This window comes from Phacochoerus africanus, chromosome 1 (assembly GCF_016906955.1).
Source record: "Phacochoerus africanus isolate WHEZ1 chromosome 1, ROS_Pafr_v1, whole genome shotgun sequence".
NCBI lineage: Eukaryota > Metazoa > Chordata > Mammalia > Artiodactyla > Suidae > Phacochoerus > Phacochoerus africanus.
Window position 1 is genome coordinate 162,644,028 of NC_062544.1, and position 18,783 is coordinate 162,662,810.

Sequence of the window (18,783 nt, forward strand, 5' to 3'; positions counted from 1 at the left end):
CAAAGGGCGGAAGAGATCCAAGTGTCCACTGATGGATGAATGGATACCGTGAACATGGTATACACATGTTCGGCCTTAAAATCTAGGGAGATTCTGACACATGCAACAATATATATGAACCTTGAATCCATTAGGAGAAGTGAAGAAGTCCTGTCACAAAAGGACAAAAATGACATAATTCCATTTATAGAGGTATCCAGAGAAGTCAAATTCAAAGGAAGTATTTAAAATGCAGTTTCCAGGGGCTGAGGAGATTTAGTGTCTAATGACTGCAGAGATTTCACTGGTAAAAATGGAAATGTTTCTGAATGTGAATAGTGAAGATATTTGAACAATAGTGTGAATGTGGTTTATTGCCATAGAACTGTACGCTTAAAATGTTTCATATGGGGAGTTCGTGGCTCAGTGGTTGGCAAATCCGACTAGGAACCATGAGGTTGTGGGTTCGATCCCGGCCTTGCTCAGTGGGTTAAGGATCTGGCATTGCTGTGAGCTGTGGTGTAGGTCGCAGATGCATTGGTTGCATTTGTATACACTCACAACAAATAATTAGAATGAGAAATTAAGAAAATAACCCCAAGGACAATGACATTAACAAAAATAAAATACCTAGAAATATATCTAACCCAGGAGGTAAAAGACCTATACTTAGAAAACTGGAAGACACTGATAAAAGGAATTGAAGAGGACAAAAACAAAGGAAAGCTATGACATGCTCATGGATTAGAAGAATTTGTATTGTTCAAATGATTCCACACTTCAAGGCAACCTAGAGATTCAATCCCATCCTATCAAAATGCCAATGGGATTGTTTAGAGGATAGAACAAAGAATTTCAAAATGTGTAGGGAAACACTAAAGAAACTAAATATTCAATACAGTCTCTTTTTTTTTGCCTTTTTTTTTAAAGGGTTGCACCTGCAGTATATGGAAGTTCCCAGGCTATGAGTTTAAATTAGAGCTGTAGCTGCTGGCCTACACCATAGCCACAGAAATGCCAGATCCTTAACCCACTGAGCAGGGCCAGGGATCGAACCCTCGTCCTCATGGATACTACTTGGGTTCATTACCACAGAGCCACAGTGGGAACTCCCAGTCAATACCTCTTAAGAAAGAAGCACAAACCTAGACATATCAAGCTCTCTGATTACAAAGTATACTAAAACCAGAGTCATCAAGACAGTATGGTATTGCCACACACACACAAAAAAATACACATAGATCCATGGAATAGAACAGATAGCCCAGAAAATAAACTCATGTTTATACAGTCAGCTCATCTATGACAAAGGAGGTTAGGGTATACAATAAGAAAAAAGATTACCTCCTCAATAAATGGTATTGGGAAGAACTGGAAAGCTGCAAACACAAGAATCAAATGCTATGGAATCCTTTCTCATACCATCTACAAAATAATCTCAAAGTGAATCAAATACTTCACATAAGATCTGAAGCCGTCAAAACTCCTAGAAGAAAACATAGATAGTAGGCTCTTTGACATCAACATGAGCAAGATTTTCTGGATGTGGCTTTTCAAGCAAGGGAAACAAAAGCGAACTAAACCTATAGTACTCCATCTACCTGAAAAGCTTTTCAATGGCAAAGGCAACCATCCACAAAAACAAAAGGCAGACTACTGGATGTGAGAATATTTGCAAACAATATATCTAAAAAGCAGTTCACACCCCCAAATGGACCAAGGTTGTACCCAACTCAACCTCTAAAAGACAAAAAGTCAAGCTCAAAACTAGTAGAAGACCATTTTTTCCCTCCAAAGACTATATAGAGATGGCCAACAAACATGTGAAAAGATGGTCAACATCACATAGCATAAGGGAAATGAATGTGCAAAGCACAATGAAATGATCACCTCAAATCTGAAAGAATGGCTATCACCCAAATTGAAAACAAGTAAGTTTTGGCAAGGATGTGGAAAAAGGATGCACTATTTTTTGAGGATCTCCACTGGTATAGACATTGAGGAAAACAGTACAAGATTCTTCAAGAAATTAAAAATAGAACATATGACACAAGAATTATACATGGGGATATCTTTCTGAAGGAAACAAAAACATGAATTCAAAACGATATGCACACCCCTATGTTTATGGCAGCTTTATCGACAACAGGCAAGATATGGAAGACACCAAAGCCACTCACTGATTGGTGAGTAAATCAAGAAGATTTCATACGTGTACACACACACACACACACACACACACACACAGACACACACCCAGGGGGCCCTCTTAAGGAAATAAAAAGAGGCCCAGAAAAGTGGCAGACAGAACCTAAATGTTTTTCTATTTTGTCGAACAAAGGGAGGCAATTATGGAAAGTGTGGCGGCTAAGAGGGATGAGAATTATGTTTAATAAGGTAAGTTTGTACAGGACCCTCTCATTCTCACTTGCTTCCCTTGACAGTAACAATGTCACGCTCCTTCCAGCAGAGGAAGGACATCTTCCATGGCAGGTGGGGATGGATACGTTACCTCCTGCTTCCAGGAAGGAAGAGGAGCTTGGTCCACCCACCTTCTTTGCAACTGCTGATTTGGGTGTTTGTTCTTTTGGTGTTGTTTTAATTTTTAATTTTTATTTCTTTATTTTTGCTTTATAGGGCCTCACCCAAGGCACATGGAGTTCTTAGGCTGGGGGTAGAATTGGAGCTATAGCTGTCAGCCTAAACCACTGCTCATGGCAACACCGGGGTCCTGACCCAGCGGGCAAAGCTGGGGATTGAACCTGTATCTTAACAGATACTAGTTGTTTCCACTGAGCCACAAATGGAACTCCTGTTGTTTTTATTTTTTAATTGTTGTAGCTCAAAACAATATTCTGGTTTCTTTTACATTTAAGTCCTTTACCTGGGGAATTGCCTTCTGATAGAAGGAGACACATATTTTCCTGACGTGACGGGACAGGCAGGAAGAGAAGGATAAGATGGGTACGGGCCTTTGCCTATTCTTATCTCCTTGGTTGGGAAGACGATTCTGTTCTTGCCAGATAGGATCTAATTTTTCATGAATGAATTGCAAGATGCCAGGTAAAAAGGGGAAGAGCAAAGGTCAGAAGATCATGGAGAAGATTGACGGTAGTTTCTGGGGTCTCCCAAGCAACGATTTTGTCAGAAGCGCACACGCATCCCTGATCTCTGGACTCCCATGTTTGTGGCTGTTTTGGTGTATAGGTCATATTGAATGTATGGTGCTACCATCAAGCCACTTTGGGCAGTGCTATCATGCCCACATAAGATAGGGCTCACCCGAGGATGGCATTGTGACAGAGGAAGGGAGACAGCAGTAAGTCACTGAGCTTAGGGCATTTCTAAGAGAGTGACCCTCTGAAGTAGATGAGGTAGAAGGAAACCAGCGGGATATCTGTTTGCTTGTTTGGTGGGTATTGGGGGTGGGTGTTGTTTATTTTTAGGATGAGGTGAAAGAACTCCTAAAATGGAAGAGTTTGTACAAGGGGTCTGGCAGGATGCAAGGATGTGGGTCAGTCTCTGTGCCTGGAAATCCTAAGGATCTATGGTGACTCAGACCCAGGCCGTTTCTCAGAAATAGCCAGAGAGTGGAGTTGGCTCTGGTTGTCATAAAACTAACTGGCATCTCAGTAGTCCCCAGAGAAGTTTCCCAGAATGAATTGATTTGTAGGAGCCAGCATGTCTGCAGTCCTCAGCTCTCAGTCCCAGATAGTGTACATTTCATAGGACAGATTTATTTCCTGCTTTTAGAGAGAGAGAAAAGGAGGTGAAAATTGTCTCTTGCATGGGTCTTAAGTAACATTAATTCAAAGTAATATGTCATGAAGTTATATTTTGAAGTGATCTCTCCTGGGCCCTCAGAGTATGTACAGACATACAGACATACATACGTGAAACAGAGAAGGGACAGAGAAAGAGAAACACAGAGAGGCAGAAAGAGAGAAAAAGAGAGAGACATGCAGAGAGACAGAGAGTGAGAATCAACACAGGTGGGAGGGAATGATTAGAAGTCATACAATTTTCACAAATCAGTCTATATGTTAGAACCCGGCACATTGTCCCTCCATTTGGAGAGGTGGGGATTACACAAGGATGTGAGAACCCTGCAATCCACTGTGGGCTCAGCCCACCAAAGCAGCTGAGATGAGACACTTGGGCATGAATCTAAACATAACATGAAGAGCTAGAAAAATGTTTGCCAGAGGCAACAATGTCTGAATTTTATTTCATTTTAACCCACCCCCAGAAGTGACAGTTCATGAGCAGTTTGGTGCATTATCTCTCAGGCTCTGTCTCTCTCACTCTACATCTTTCTGTCTCTGTCTCTCTCTCACACACATTAGCAGATTCATTTACATCTATGTTGATTTCGCATGTACATATTCTTATAAATGGGACCATGGATCCAGATAATTGGTCCCTGTGTGTCACACATAAAAGAACTTAGAGGTCTCCCCTGTCATCAGGTAGAGACCCTGCACACATTGTCTCAGCTGCACAGCATCCATTCCTCCATGTGGACCAGAACTGATGGATCCCATACCCTCTCCATGAACAATGGTGGTGTTTCCAATTCCTTACTATTTCTACTAGTGTAAGGAATACCCTTGAAAAGACATCCTTGAAAAATTGTGCAAGAATTTTATTGGTATCAACTCTATGTATCAGCCTTGTTAGGAAGTGGCCATGCATATGGCCAGTCTGTGTTAGAGATGCTCAACCATTCAGATGAGGACACACTCAAACATAAATACTATAGAGACAGCATTGGTCACCATCACACTGGCAGGTTTTTGTCCCAGTGACAACCAGCCCTGGAAACAACATGACGAAGCAGAGACCACAGTGGATCCCCTAGAGGGAAGAGTCAACAGACACTGCTCTCTGGAAGAACGGTGTGCAGGGCTCATCAAAGTCCCACGAGTGCATCCCTTTCCTAACAAGGCTGATCAAACTGGCACCTCAGCATGACATGAGCCACAGCAGTGACAATGCCGGATCCTTAACCCACTACATTCCCTGGGAACTCCTCGATGTTTTATTATGTGTGTATGTTACTTTAATGATTCTAAAAAGATTAAAATCATGTTAAGTGCGACCCACTCATAACTCATCTATGGAGTAATTAAAGTACATCATTTTTTTTTATTTTTTAAAAGATTTAGGGAGTTCCCATCAAGGCTCAGCAGAAACGAATCTGACTAGCATCCATGAAGATGCAGGTTCAATCCTTGGTCTTGCTCAGTGGGTTAAGGATCCAGCATTGCCATGGGCTGTGGTGTAGGTCACAGATGCAGCTCAGATTTGGCGTGGCTGTGGCTGTGGCCAGTGGCTACAGCTCTGATTTGACCCCTAGTCTGGGAACCTCCATATGTGGTGAGTGTGGCACTAAAAGCAAAAAAAAAAAAAAAATCTTACAAGGACATTAAGCATTTATGAGAATACAATAACAAATTCTAAAGGAATTAAAAATCAAGGAACGAGAAAAACATTTGTAGACTTGGTCACAGGCCAGCTAGGTGGCAGGACATGGCAGGGTTGGAACAGTTTCTCCAGGAGTTTGCATATGTTCTGAATCACCATCTAGTACAAGGGAGGAAGAAGTATAAGACTTCTACACTGAAAACTGCAATAGCTCATTGAAATCAATGAAGAAAGCCCTATGTTCATGGGCAATAATCCATATTCATAGATGAGAAGCCTTAAATCTATTCAGATGGCAATACTCCATGAACTAAAGATGGAGATCTAAAGATTCGAAGAATCCCTACCAAGACCCCAGGTGTTGTTTTTCAGAAACTGATAATCTACAATTCATGTAAAAAGTGCAAGGGGTTCAGAATAGATCAAGGAATCTTGAAAAGAAGAACAGATTTGGAGATATGAAGAGCTAGGCAGAATCTACAGTTGGTATAAAGGACAATTTAAGAGTTCCTGTCGTGGCTCAGTGGTTAGCAAACCCGACTATCATCCATGAGAAAGCAGGTTCAATCCCTAGCCTCACTCAGTGGATTAAGAATCTGGCGTGGCTGTGAGCTGTGGTGTAAGTCACTGGCGAGACTTGGATCTGGTGTGGCTGTGGCTGTGGCGTAGGCCAGTGGCTATAGCTCCGATTTGACCCCTAGCCTGGGAACCTCCATATGCCTCGGGTGCAGCCCTAAAAAGACAAAAAGGACAATTTAAGCTGAGGATAGTTGAGATTCAACAGATACAGGGGGAAAAAAAAAAAAAAAGGAAAGCCTTCTTGGAGATCCTCTTATCTGAATAAAAGCAGAAACTTCTGAGAAATGACCAGGATTGTAAATTTCCTCTCCAGGGTGGCTTCTACTCCCAGGAGAGAGACCAAGAATAACCCTACCATAAATACCTCCTGTCTTGGTTTTTATAACCCTAAAAGAGATGCAAAGATCACTCATTCGTGTACAGACATTATCATAAACTTTTTTATACCCCATTGTTTTCCAAAGAACCCCTTTATTTTTCCTGAAGAAACTTATCTGTTCTTCCCATAGAGGCCAATCCTTCCCTCTCCCTTTTGCCTGTTGAGTTGAGTTTATAAACCTTTAACTTTTACCATGAAACATATTAGTTACTTTTTTGATTGGCTCTTGTGTGCATAGAAGTAAACTTTTTCTTTTGTTCATCTATTCTTTTTTTTCTTTCCTTCTGTTTTTAGGAATGACTCTGGATCAGGAGGGTTGCTCTTTTTTCACTTTATTTTTATTTTAATTTTTTAAGTGTTCTTAGAGCCACACCCATGGCATATGGAGGTTCCCAGGCTAGGGGTTGAATTGGAGCTGGTCTACACCACAGCCACAGCAACATGGAATCTGAGCCACATCTGCGACCTACAGTACAGCTCACAGCAACACCAGATCCTTAACCCACTGAGCGAGGCCAGGGATCGAACCTGTGTTCTTGTGCATGCTAGTCAGATTCCTTTCCACTGAGCCACGATGGGAATTTCCTTTTTCACTTTCTTTAGTGACATCTTTCTGTCCTTGGTTAAGCTATAAAAGGCTCATGGCTTTGAGGCCCATTTGGAATAGGCATACCTTTGGAGATCCCTTGAGAGGGAAAAAAAAAAAAAAAAAAAGTTCAATACCGCCAAGAGATTTTACTGGTGTTTAACTTCAGGTGACATCTAGCAGTACCTTCAGAGGCCCATTGAGTGTTTACCAGGTGTGGTGGCCCAGACTGTCCTTTGCATTTTTGTAAAAGGCTTCTGAATCCATCTGCTAACAATTTACATAAATCTTGCAATAAATACAAGAAAAAATTCCCATGAACTTGTGAAGTCTTTGACCATAAAAAACATACAACCTATGAGTTCCTGTCATGGCTCAGTGGTTAACGAATCTGACCAGGAACGATGAGGTTGAGGGTTCGATCCCTGGCCTTGCTCAGTGGGTTAAGGATCCGGCGTTGCCGTGAGCTGTGGTGTAGGTCGCAGACATGGCTCAGATCCTGAGTTGCTGTGGCTGTGGTGTAGGCTGACGGCTACAGCTCCAATTCAGCCCCTAGCCTGGGAACCTCCATATGCCTCGGGAGTGGCCCAAGAAATGGCAAAAAGACAAAACAAACAAACAAACAAAAACATACGACCTAAAAGTGGAGAATTATATTTTATTCAGCAGATAAAACTGAGGGCTTAAACCTGGGACATAGCATCTCAGATGACTCCAAGAGACTATTCTGAAGAGGTAATGGAGGAGCCAAGATAGATGAGCTTTTTTGCTACAAAGACCAGGGAGTTGGAACAACAAAAGATTACCTTTAGTTAAAATGAGTTACATCAAGTTAAGGAATTTAGCATTTTTCTATATGGGAAGATACACGGCGCTGGGATTACTGAAATCATCGCTTTGATGTACACCTCAGCTGTCTGGAGCCAGCCTCCTATATTTTCTAATCCTCAGTCTCCTCTGGGTGCACTGTGAGGGGCAGGGGTGGGGGTGGCTGCAGCAGTTGACTGGTGGATGGCGGGCATCCTGTTTCCATCCTGGGCAGTTTCCTCAGGGCAGCTGTAATGTGATGGCATGAGGGCTACAACATCCTGTTTACCGATGTGGCAGGCAATAGTTTTCATTCACAGAGCCAATTCAATGACTGTTGTGAAGACTAAGTGCCTTGTGCTGTGAGGCCTGGAGTATCACAGCAGATTGTGTTTTTTAGGTCTGCACAGCCCCTTTGCCACCAGACAGCTGGGTCAGAATTTAACACTAGTGCCTCTACTGTCTGATATTCCATAATTCTCTCCCTGGGGCCTAGTTCACCATATGCACCTCAAAGATTCCCAACAGCAGTTAACAGACCCCTTCTGCTTTGGTGGGAGCTGAAGTCGTGCAAGGTGTATGGGAAAGCCTGCCAGAAGGTTGGGTGCAGCAGCATAGACACTTCCTAGAGCATCTGGGGCAGGGGTGAGAGATCAGGTGCAGAGGGAGAACCTACACCAGCAGGTGCAGTTTTACACTCACCTTTGGTTTTAATAATTCTGCTCAACCTCAAAAAATGAACTTTTAGCAACATATAAGTACCATTTGAACAGGGGGTTTCAAGCCTACCTCTCACCATAGGTGACACCAAAGCAAAGTGTTAGGTACTCTCTTGTTGGAGATCTAATTCTAGGCTATGGCTGTGCATGTTTGGGGCCCTCAGGGAGGGCCATTGGCATAGCCCTCTGTGTGGGGATCCCCAGACCAAGGAGGTAGATGAGAAACTGAACCTGTCAGCTTCCCTCAAGATAGAGAGCTGTCTGCAATATAGAGGTAGATGGGAAACACTGTAACAGCTCCTCACTTGACCATCTATATTAGTTAGGTGGGAGGATTTCCATTCATAAGGGGAATACGAGGCATTCTGCTGAGACTGCGGTGGAGCCTGACCCATGTGGGGATGGCATAAGGTCAGCAGAGTGCCATAATAAAGCCATGATCCTCAGATCAGTGGATAGGATACCGAATCTGAAGTTGACACAGACACATAGGTTCAATTAGTTTTGACAAAATTGCCAAGGCAATTCAATCTGGGAAATTATGTCCTTTCAACAAAGAGGTGCTGGAACAAATGGGCATCCATATGAGCAAAAAAGAACATTGATTCTTTTTTTTTTTCCCACTGTACAGCAAGGGGGTCAGGTTATCCCTTACATGTATACATTACAATTATATTTTTTCCCCCAGCCTTTCTTCTGTTGCAACATGAGTATCTAGACAAAGTTCTCAATGATGTTCAGCAGGATCTCCTTGTAAATCTATTCTAAGTTGTGTCTGATAAGCCCAAGCTCCCAATCCCTCCCACTCCCTCCCCCTCCCACTCCCTCCCGCTCCCATCAGGCAGCCACAAGTCTCTTCTCCAAGTCCATGATTTTCTTTTCTGAGGAGATGTTCATTTGTGCTGGATATTAGATTCCAGTTATAAGTGATATCATATGGTATTTGTCTTTGTCTTTCTGGCTCATTTCACTCAGTATGAGATTCTCTAGCTCCATCCATGTTGCTGCAAATGGCATTATGTCATTCTTTTTTATGGCTGAGTAGTATTCCATTGTGTATATATACCACCTCTTCCGAATCCAATATCTGTCGATGGACATTTGGGTTGTTTCCATGTTCTGGCTATTGTGAATAGTGCTGCAATGAACATGCGGGTGCATGTGTCTCTTTAAGTAGAGTTTTGTCCGGATAGATGCCCAAGAGTGGGATTGTGGGGTCATATGGAAGTTCTATGTATAGATTTCTAAGATGTCTCCAAACTGTTCTCCATAGTGGCTGTACCAGTTTACATTCCCACCAACAGTGCAGGAGGGTTCCCTTTTCTCCACACCCCCGCCAGCACTTGTTATTTGTGGATTTATTAATGATGGCCATTCTGACTGGTGTGAGGTGGTATCTCATGGTAGTTTTGATTTGCATTTCTCTTATAACCAGCGATGTTGAGCATTTTTCCATGTGTTTGTTGGCCATCTGTATATGTTCTTTGGAGAAATGTCTATTCAGGTCTTTTGCCCATTTTTCCATTGATTGATTGGCTTTTTTGCTGTTGGGTTGTATAAGTTGTTTATATATTCTAGAGATTAAGCCCTTGTCAGTTGCATCATTTGAAACTATTTTCTCACATTCTGTAAGTTGTCTTTTTGTTTTCTTTTGGGTTTCCCTTGCTGTGCAAAAGCTTTTCAGTTTGATGAGGTCCCATGGGTTTATTTTTGCTCTAATTTCTATTGCTTTGGGAGACGGACCTGAGAAAATATTCATGATGTTGATGTCAGAGAGTGTTTTGCCTATGTTTTCTTCTAGGAGTTGGATGGTGTCCTGTCGTATATTTAAGTCTTTCAGCCATTTGGAGTTTATTTGTGTGCATGGTGTGAGGGTGTGTTCTAGTTTCATTGCTTTGCATGCAGCTGTCCAGGTTTCCCAGCAATGCTTGCTGAATAGACTTTCTTTTTCCCATTTGATGTTCTTGCTCCCTTGTCAAAGATTAATTGACCATAGGTGTCAGGGTTTATTTCCGGATTCTCTATTCTGTTCCATTGGTCTGTCTGTTTTGATACCAGTACCACAACTGTTTTGATGAGTGTGGCTTTGTAGTAATTCTTGAAGTCTGGGAGAGTTATGCCTCCTGCTTGGTTTTTGTTTCTCAGGATTGCTTTGGCGATTCTGGGTCTTTTGTGGTTCCATATAAATGTTTGGATTGTTTGTTGTAGTTCTGTGAAAAATATCCTTGGTAATTTGATAGGGATTGCATGAATCTGTAGATTGCTTTGGGAAGTATGGCCATTTTTACAATATTGATTTTCCCAATCCATGAAACATGGAATATCTTTCCATTTCTTTACATCTTCTTTGATTTCTTTGATGAAAGTTTCATAGTTCTCGGCATATAGGTCCTTTACCTCCTTGGTCAGGTGTATTCCGAGGTATTGATTTTGTGAGGTGCAATTTTAAAAGGTATCGTATTTTTGTATTGCTTTTCTAATATTTCATTGCTGGTATACAGAAATGCAACTGACTTCTGAATGTTAATCTTATATCCTGCTACTTTGCTGAATTTATGAATCAGTTCAAGGAGTTTTGGGGTTGAGTCCTTAGGGTTTTCTATGTATAGAGTCATGTCGTCTGCATACAGTGACAGGTTTATCTCTTCTCTTCCTATATGGATGCCTTTTATTTCTTTTGTTTGTCTAATTGCTGTGGCTAGGACTTCCAAAACTATGTTGAAGAGCAGTGGTGAGAGTGGGCACCCTTGTTTATTCCAGATTTGAGTGAGAAGGCTTTCAGTTTTTCCCCATTGAGGATTATATTTGCTGTGGGTTTATCATAAATGGCTTTGATTATATTCAGGAATGTTCCCTCTATACCCACTTTGGCGAGGGTCTTGATCATGAATGGATGTTGGACTTTGTCAAATGCTTTTTCTGCGTCTATTGAGATGATCATATGATTTTGACTTTTTTTTGTTAATGTGGTGTATGATGCTGATTGATTTGCGTATGTTGAACCACTCCTTGTGAACCTGGGATGAACCAACCTGGTCATGGTGTATAATTTTTTTGATATGTTGTTGGATTTCGGTTGGCTAAGATTTTGTTTGAGAATTTTTGCATCTATATTCCATCAAGATATTGGCCGATAGTTTTCTTTTTTGGTGGTATCTCTGTCTGGTTTTGGAATGAGGGGTGATGGTGGCATCATAGAATGTCCTTTGGAGTATTCCGTCTTCTTCAACCTTTTGAAAGAGTTTAAGGAGGATTGGGCACCAATTCCTCTTAATATGTTTGATAAAATTTCACCTGTGAAGCCATCTGGTCCTGGACTTTTATTTGTAGGGAGTGATTTTATGACCTCTTCAATTTCATTTCTAGTGATCGGTCTGTTCAGTTGGTCTGTTTCTACTTGATTCAGTTTTGGCAGGCTGTAAGATTCTAGAAAATTGTCCATTTCTTCCAGATTGTCAAACTTGTTGCCATATAGTTGTTCATAGTATTCTCTTATGGTTTTTTGTATTTCTGCTGTATCCGTTGTGATTTCTCCTTTTCATTATAATTTTGGTTATGTGGGTTCTTTCTCTCCTCTTTTTAGTGAGTCTGACCAGGGGTTTGTCAATTTTGTTTACCTTTTCAAAGAACCAGCTCTTGGTTTTATTAATTTCTCTATTGTTTTTGAGTCTCTATTTTATGGATTTCTTCTTTGATCTTTATAATTTCCTTCCTTCTGCTGACTTTAGGACTTTTTTCTTCTTCTTTTTCTAATTCATTTAGGTGGAGGGTTAAGTTGTCCATTTGGGATCTTTCTTCTTTTTGAGAAAGGCCTGTATTGCTATAATTTCCCTCTGAGCACTGCTTTTGCAGCATCCCATAGGTTTTGAGCAGTTGTGTCTTCATTATCATTTGTTTCAAGGTAGTTTTAATTTCCTTCTTGATTCCTCATTGACCCATTGGTTTTTTAGTAGCATGTTGTTTAGTCTCCATGCAGTAGGTTTTTTTCTTTCTCTTTTCTTTTCCATGGTTGGTTTCTAATTTCATGGCATTGTGGTCAGAGAAGATACTTGAGATAATTTTCTATGCTCCTAAATTTTTGAGATTCGCTTTGTGTCCAATATGTGGTCGATTCTTGAGAATGTTCCATGAGCATTTGAGAAGAATGTGTATTCTGATTTTTTTGGGATGTAGTGTCCTGAAGATATCAATTAAGTCTAACTTTTCTATTGTTTCCTTTAGGATCTCTGGTTGCTTTATTGGTTTTCTGTCTAGAGGATCTGTCCATTGATGTGAGGGGGGTATTAAGGTCTCCTACTATGATTGTATTCTCATCAATATCTCCCTTTATGTCTGTTAATATTGTTGTATGGTATCTGGGTGCTCCTGTATTTGGGGCATCTATGTTGACAATAGTAACATCCTCTCTTTGGATGGATCCCTTAATCATTAAGTAGTGTCCTTCTTTGTCTTTCTTTATGTCTTTTGTTTTAAAGTCTATTTGTCTGATATGACAGAAAAAGCAGGAGTTTGCAACGCTCATATCTATTGGCGTGAAATATTTTTCCCCACCCTTTCACTTTCAATCTATATGTATCTTTGTCCTAAGGTGAGTTTCTTGTAGGCAGCATATTGAAGGTTTTTTTGCCTTTTTATCCACTCAGCCACTCTGTGTCTTTTGATTGGGGCATTCAGTCCATTGACATTTAAGGTGATAATTGATAGATGATTATTTATTGCCATTTGAACCTCGTGTTCCAGTTGATTCTATGGTTCTGCATTCTTCCTTTTTTTTCATTTTGTTTTTTTTTTTGGTTGGATGGTCTCCTGTTATTATCTGCTTGAGTGTATTTTTTTTTTCATTTTTGCAAGTGCACTATTTGGTTTTGGCTTGTGGTTGCCCTGTTTTTTAAGTATGCTAACCCCTTCCATACTTGTGTGTTTTAGCCTGATGGTCCTGTAAGTTCAAACACTTCATTACTATATTAAAAATTAAGAAGAGAAACATACAAACAAACAAACAAAAAGGGGTTATTTACTTCCTAACATCCCTTGCCCACATTTTATGGTTTTGATGACTCTTTTTTATTGTTTTCTTTTTAATTTTATTTTGTTTGAGGCCTGTTCATGATTAAATCTGTATGCTGGCTTATTTGAGTGACTGCTCTCTGATTGCGGTTTCCTCAGTCCTAGTTCTTCCTCTTCTTCTTTTTTTTTCTTTTCTTTTTTCTTCCCTTTCCTTCTTTTCTTTTGGTTTAGAGAAGCCCTTTCAATATTTCCTTTAACCTGGGTTTTGTGTTGCAGAACATTGATTCTTACTTCTCACTATGCCCTAAATAAATTTGAAGTCAGTCACAGTCAAATTTAATTGAAGTAAAATAATCGAATATGTGGAAGAAAAGAAAAGTGTGTCTGTGTGTGTGTGTGCGCGCAACACACACACGTCTGTGTGGGGGGTGGGGGTGGGGGGAGATATATCTGACAAAGGACTTATATGCAGAACGTAAGAGCTCTTAACAGCCAAAGCTATGATCACAATAAGACAAGTCCCCAACATGAGCAAAAACTTGAAGACATGTCACAAAAGATATACAATTGACCAATGAACACATGAAAAATGCCCAACATTATTAGCCATCAGGGAAATTCAATGAGATATCAAACATCTACATGAATGAATAAATCTAGAAAGATGGACATAGCAAGTGTTGGCGAGGCTCTGGTACAACAGGGACTCTTTTATCCCCTATGAGTGGGAATGGTACCAACACTTTGGAAACCAGTTGAGCCATTTCTTTAAAAGTTAGTACAATATGACCTGGCAATTCTACTTTTAGAATTTTTTTTTTTTTGTCAAAGGGTTTAGGGTTTTTGAGCATGAGCCACCTGTTATCTTTTCTTGGCCTTGTAATAAAACTTTCTCTGCTCCAAACTCCGAACAAACAAACAAAAAGTGCACTAGGACTTGAACATGAATATTCAAAATAGCCCAAACCTAGAAAAAAATATTCAACAGCTGAACAACTTATGTCCATACAGTATAATATTAGCTTTGTAAAGGAATAAACTGCTGATACACACGATATCCATAAATATCAATAACATTACACTAAACCAAAACAGACAGACACAAGGAATATATATGATTCAATTTGTATGAAATTCTAGAAACGTAGATCTAATCTCTGGAGACAAGCAGATTACCAGTTGCCTGGTGCTGATGGAAATGGTTGGGAAGGGGACAAGTGAATATTTGGGGGTGATGGAAATATTCTGCATCTTCTTTGTGGTGGTTGTTACATGGTGAATATACTTGCATAAGTCAAAACTATACCTTTAAGTTTTATTGCATGTAGATTATACTAAACTCATGCAAAGATATTTAACATCATTTGTCATTAGAGAAATGCAAATCCAAACCACAGTGAGAACCATCTAACATCTAAAATGGCTATAATTTTAAAAGAAGCAACAACAGAAAATAAGATTGGAGAAGATTAACAAGTGTTGGGGAGAACATGGAGATGTTGGAAAACTGTACCCTGCTGATGAGAATGAAAAATGATGCAACCATTGTGGAAAACAGTTTAGTGGTTCCTCAAAAAGTTAAAGTTGCCATATGACCGGGCAACTCTACTCCTAGGTCTATATGTAGAAGAACTGCAAACAAGGGTTCAACAGATACTTGTATATGAAAGTTCAAAGCAGCATTATTCACAAGAGCCAAAAGGTAGAAACAACCCAGGCATTCATCTGAGATTGATGGATAAACAGAATGTGTTAAATACAGTTGGCCCTCAATTAACACAGGTTTGAACTGCATGGATCCACTTATACTTAGATTTTTTCCAAATAAATACATACTATGACATGACCTATGGTTGTCAAACCCATGGCTATGAAGCCAAAGACACAAAGGGCTGACTGGATAGTGTACACAGGTTTTTGACTTAATGGAGAGTCAGTGCTTCTAATCTCCATATTGTGCAAAGACCAACTGTACATGGAATATCATTCAGTCATAAAAAGTAATGAAGTTATACAATGCATGCTATAATATGCATAAGCCTTAAAACAATATGCTCAGTGAAAGAAACTGGATATAAAAGGACAAAAATCTAGAAAAGGCTAATTCTTAAAGACAGAAAGATTAGTGGTTGCAAGGAATTAGGAGGGAAGAATTTGACTAATTGCTTAATGGGTTCCAAGTTTTGTTTGGGGTGATGAAAAAAATTTGGAAATAGTGATGATGGTTGCAGAATATGGTGAATGTAATTTAATGCAACTGAACTGTATACTTAAAATTGTTCAAACTGCCAATTATCAAAGAAATAAAAAGAAATGGTGACGGAAGTTTTTAATTTCAGCAGAATTGAAAACAAAAAAGCATTGAGATTTTAATTTTGCAAAAGGAATGGTTCTTAGAGATATAATTTGATACTTTTACCTTCATCTATCTACCCTACATATTCACTTAGATGTAAAAGTGATGTCTCAACCTCAACCACATCCAAAAACCTGGCATTGCACCTCAACTCTTCCTATGAATGCATTCTTGACACTTCTTGTATCTCAGGCCCAAACAATGGAATCATTTCTAGCTCCTTGTCCACAAACTGCATATCTGAATTGAAGAAAAACAAGCTGATTCTATCTTTGAAATATATCTAGACCTACCTATATGTGAGCACTTGTTTTATTACAGTATTAGTACTGTTGAGCAGTGAAGTATATTTTCAGGAAGGGGTGCTTAGTCAACTTACCATCTAGATGGAATAAAATCAAACAAAATCAATTTCAAGTAAATTATTGATCTAAATGGCAACAGTAAAACAAACTGAAAAATATCTTCATGATCCTAGGGCAGGAAAAATCTGAGGGCAGAAATTTTTGTCTGCTATGTTTATGCTGCATCTCTAATTTAGACACATAATGTTTACAAAATGAACATAAAGGAAGCTTCAACACTCTCTGGAGGGATATACACACAAGTTATTTTATCATAGTAAAGACACACAATGTTCTTAATGGTAAGATTGAACATCATGTAAGTGTCACTTCTTGTCTATCACTTAATGCAATAGGTGATATATAGAGAGTTAAGATGGCAGAGTATAAGGATGCAAGCTCACCTCCTCTCACAAAAACACCAAAATTACAACTGATTAACAACTATCAACAAAATAGACTGGGAAGCTCCAAAAAAAAGATATGCCACACCCAAAGACAAAGAAGAAGCCACATCAAGATGGTAGGAATGGTCCTTTTTTAATATAAGCAAACCCATACCCACCAGGTAGGTGACCCACAGACTAGTAAATGACTATATTGCAGAGGTCTCTCATGGGAGTGAGAGTACTGAATCCCATGTCACCTTCCCCAGCCTGGGGGTCTGGCATTGGAAGGAGGAGCCCCAAGAGCACTTGGCATTGAAGGTCATCAGAGATTGAGCACAGAAGATCTACAGGACTGAGGAAAACAGATTCCCCTGACTTGAGGGCTGCATACAGGGTTTCATGTGAACTGGGTCCCAGGGCAAAGCAGAGACTCCATAAGAATCGAGGACAGACCCTACCTGTGGGTCTTATAAAATCTCCTTGGAAAACAGGGATCAGCTGTGGCTCACTGTGGGGGCAGGACTTTGGAGGCAGAGCTGCCCTGGAGGCTGTCATTTTGGAAAACTCTGGCCCCATCCTTCAGGGCTGAGAAGCCTCAAGCCAAACAACAAACAGTGTGGGAACATAGCCCCATCCATCCATAAACAGGCTTCCTATTGAGTCCTCCCAGGCACACAGCTGCCTCTAATCACACTCAGAGACAAAACTTCACCCACCAGAAAGACAAAATTCAGCTCCACCCACTAATGGGCAAACACCAGTCCCTCCCATTAGGAAGCCTATCCAAACCCCTGTATCAATGTTACCCACAAGAGGGGCAAACACCAGAAGCAAGAGAGGCTACAACCCTGTAGCCTGCAAAAAGGAGACCACACAAAAAGCTATGGAAAATGAAAAAGCAGAGAAATATGAGTCATGTGAAGGGAAAAGACAAAAGAAGAACATCTAAGTGAAGTGGAGATAAGCAATTTACCAGAAAAAGACTTTAAAGTAATGATTGTAAAGATCATCCAAGATCTCTGGGGGTGGGGGGAACTAGAGACAAAGATCAATAAACTACAAGAAAGATTTTTAAAAAATAGAAGATTTAAAGATTAAATAAGCAGAAATGAACAACACAATAATCAAAATAAATTCACTAGAAGGAATTAATAGTAGAATACAGGAGGCAGGAGAATGAATAAGCAAGTTAGAAGATAGACTTGTTGAAATCACTGACATGGAGTAGAATAAGGAAAAAAGAATGAAAGAAATACGGATACAGAGTTCCCACTGAGGCTCAGCAGGTTAAGAATGTGACATAGTGCCCATGAGGATGCAGGTTCAATACCTGACCTTGCTCAGTGGATTAAGGATCTGGCACGGCCACAAGCTTCAGCATAGGTCACAGATGTGCCTTGGATCCAGTGCTGCTGTGGTTGTGGCATAGGCCTAGAAACTTCCATATGCTACAAGTGTGGCCTTAAAAAAAAATAAGCATAGTCTAGAGAAATCTGGGACCACTTTAAAGGCACCAACCTTTGTGTAATAGGGGTGCCAGAAGGAGAAGAGAGAGAAAAAAAGGGCCAAAGAAAATATTTAAAGACATAACAGCTGAAAACTTTCCTAACATGGGTAAGGAGTTACTCAAATCCAAGAAGAACAACAAATTCCAAATAGAATAACCCAAGGAGGAACACCCTGAGACACATATTAATCAAAATGACCAAAGTTAAAAACGAAGAGAAAATATTGAAAACAGCTAGAGAAAAGCAACAAATAAGACACAAGGAAACCCTAATAAGTTTATCAGCTGATTTTTCAGGAAAAAACTCTGCAGACCAGAAGGGAGTGACACAATATACTTCAAGCGATGAAAGGAAAAAAAACTATGACCCAAAATATTCTATCAGCAAGGCTCTCATTCAGATTTGAAGGAGAAATCAAAGCTTTACAGACAAGCAAAAGAATCATCAAACCAGCTTTACAACAGATACTAAAGGAAGTTTCCTGGGTAGCAAAGAAAAGGCCTAAACAAGAAAATTACAAACAAGAAGACTCACCTGTAAAGGCAAATATATGGTAAAGATAGGAAATCATTCACACACAAATGATATCGAAACCAACAATCATGTGGGTATAAATGCAGGATACTGAAAATGCATTTGCAAGTAAGAGACAACAACTTAAAATGATCTTGTATATATATGTAGATTCCTATATCAAAACTTC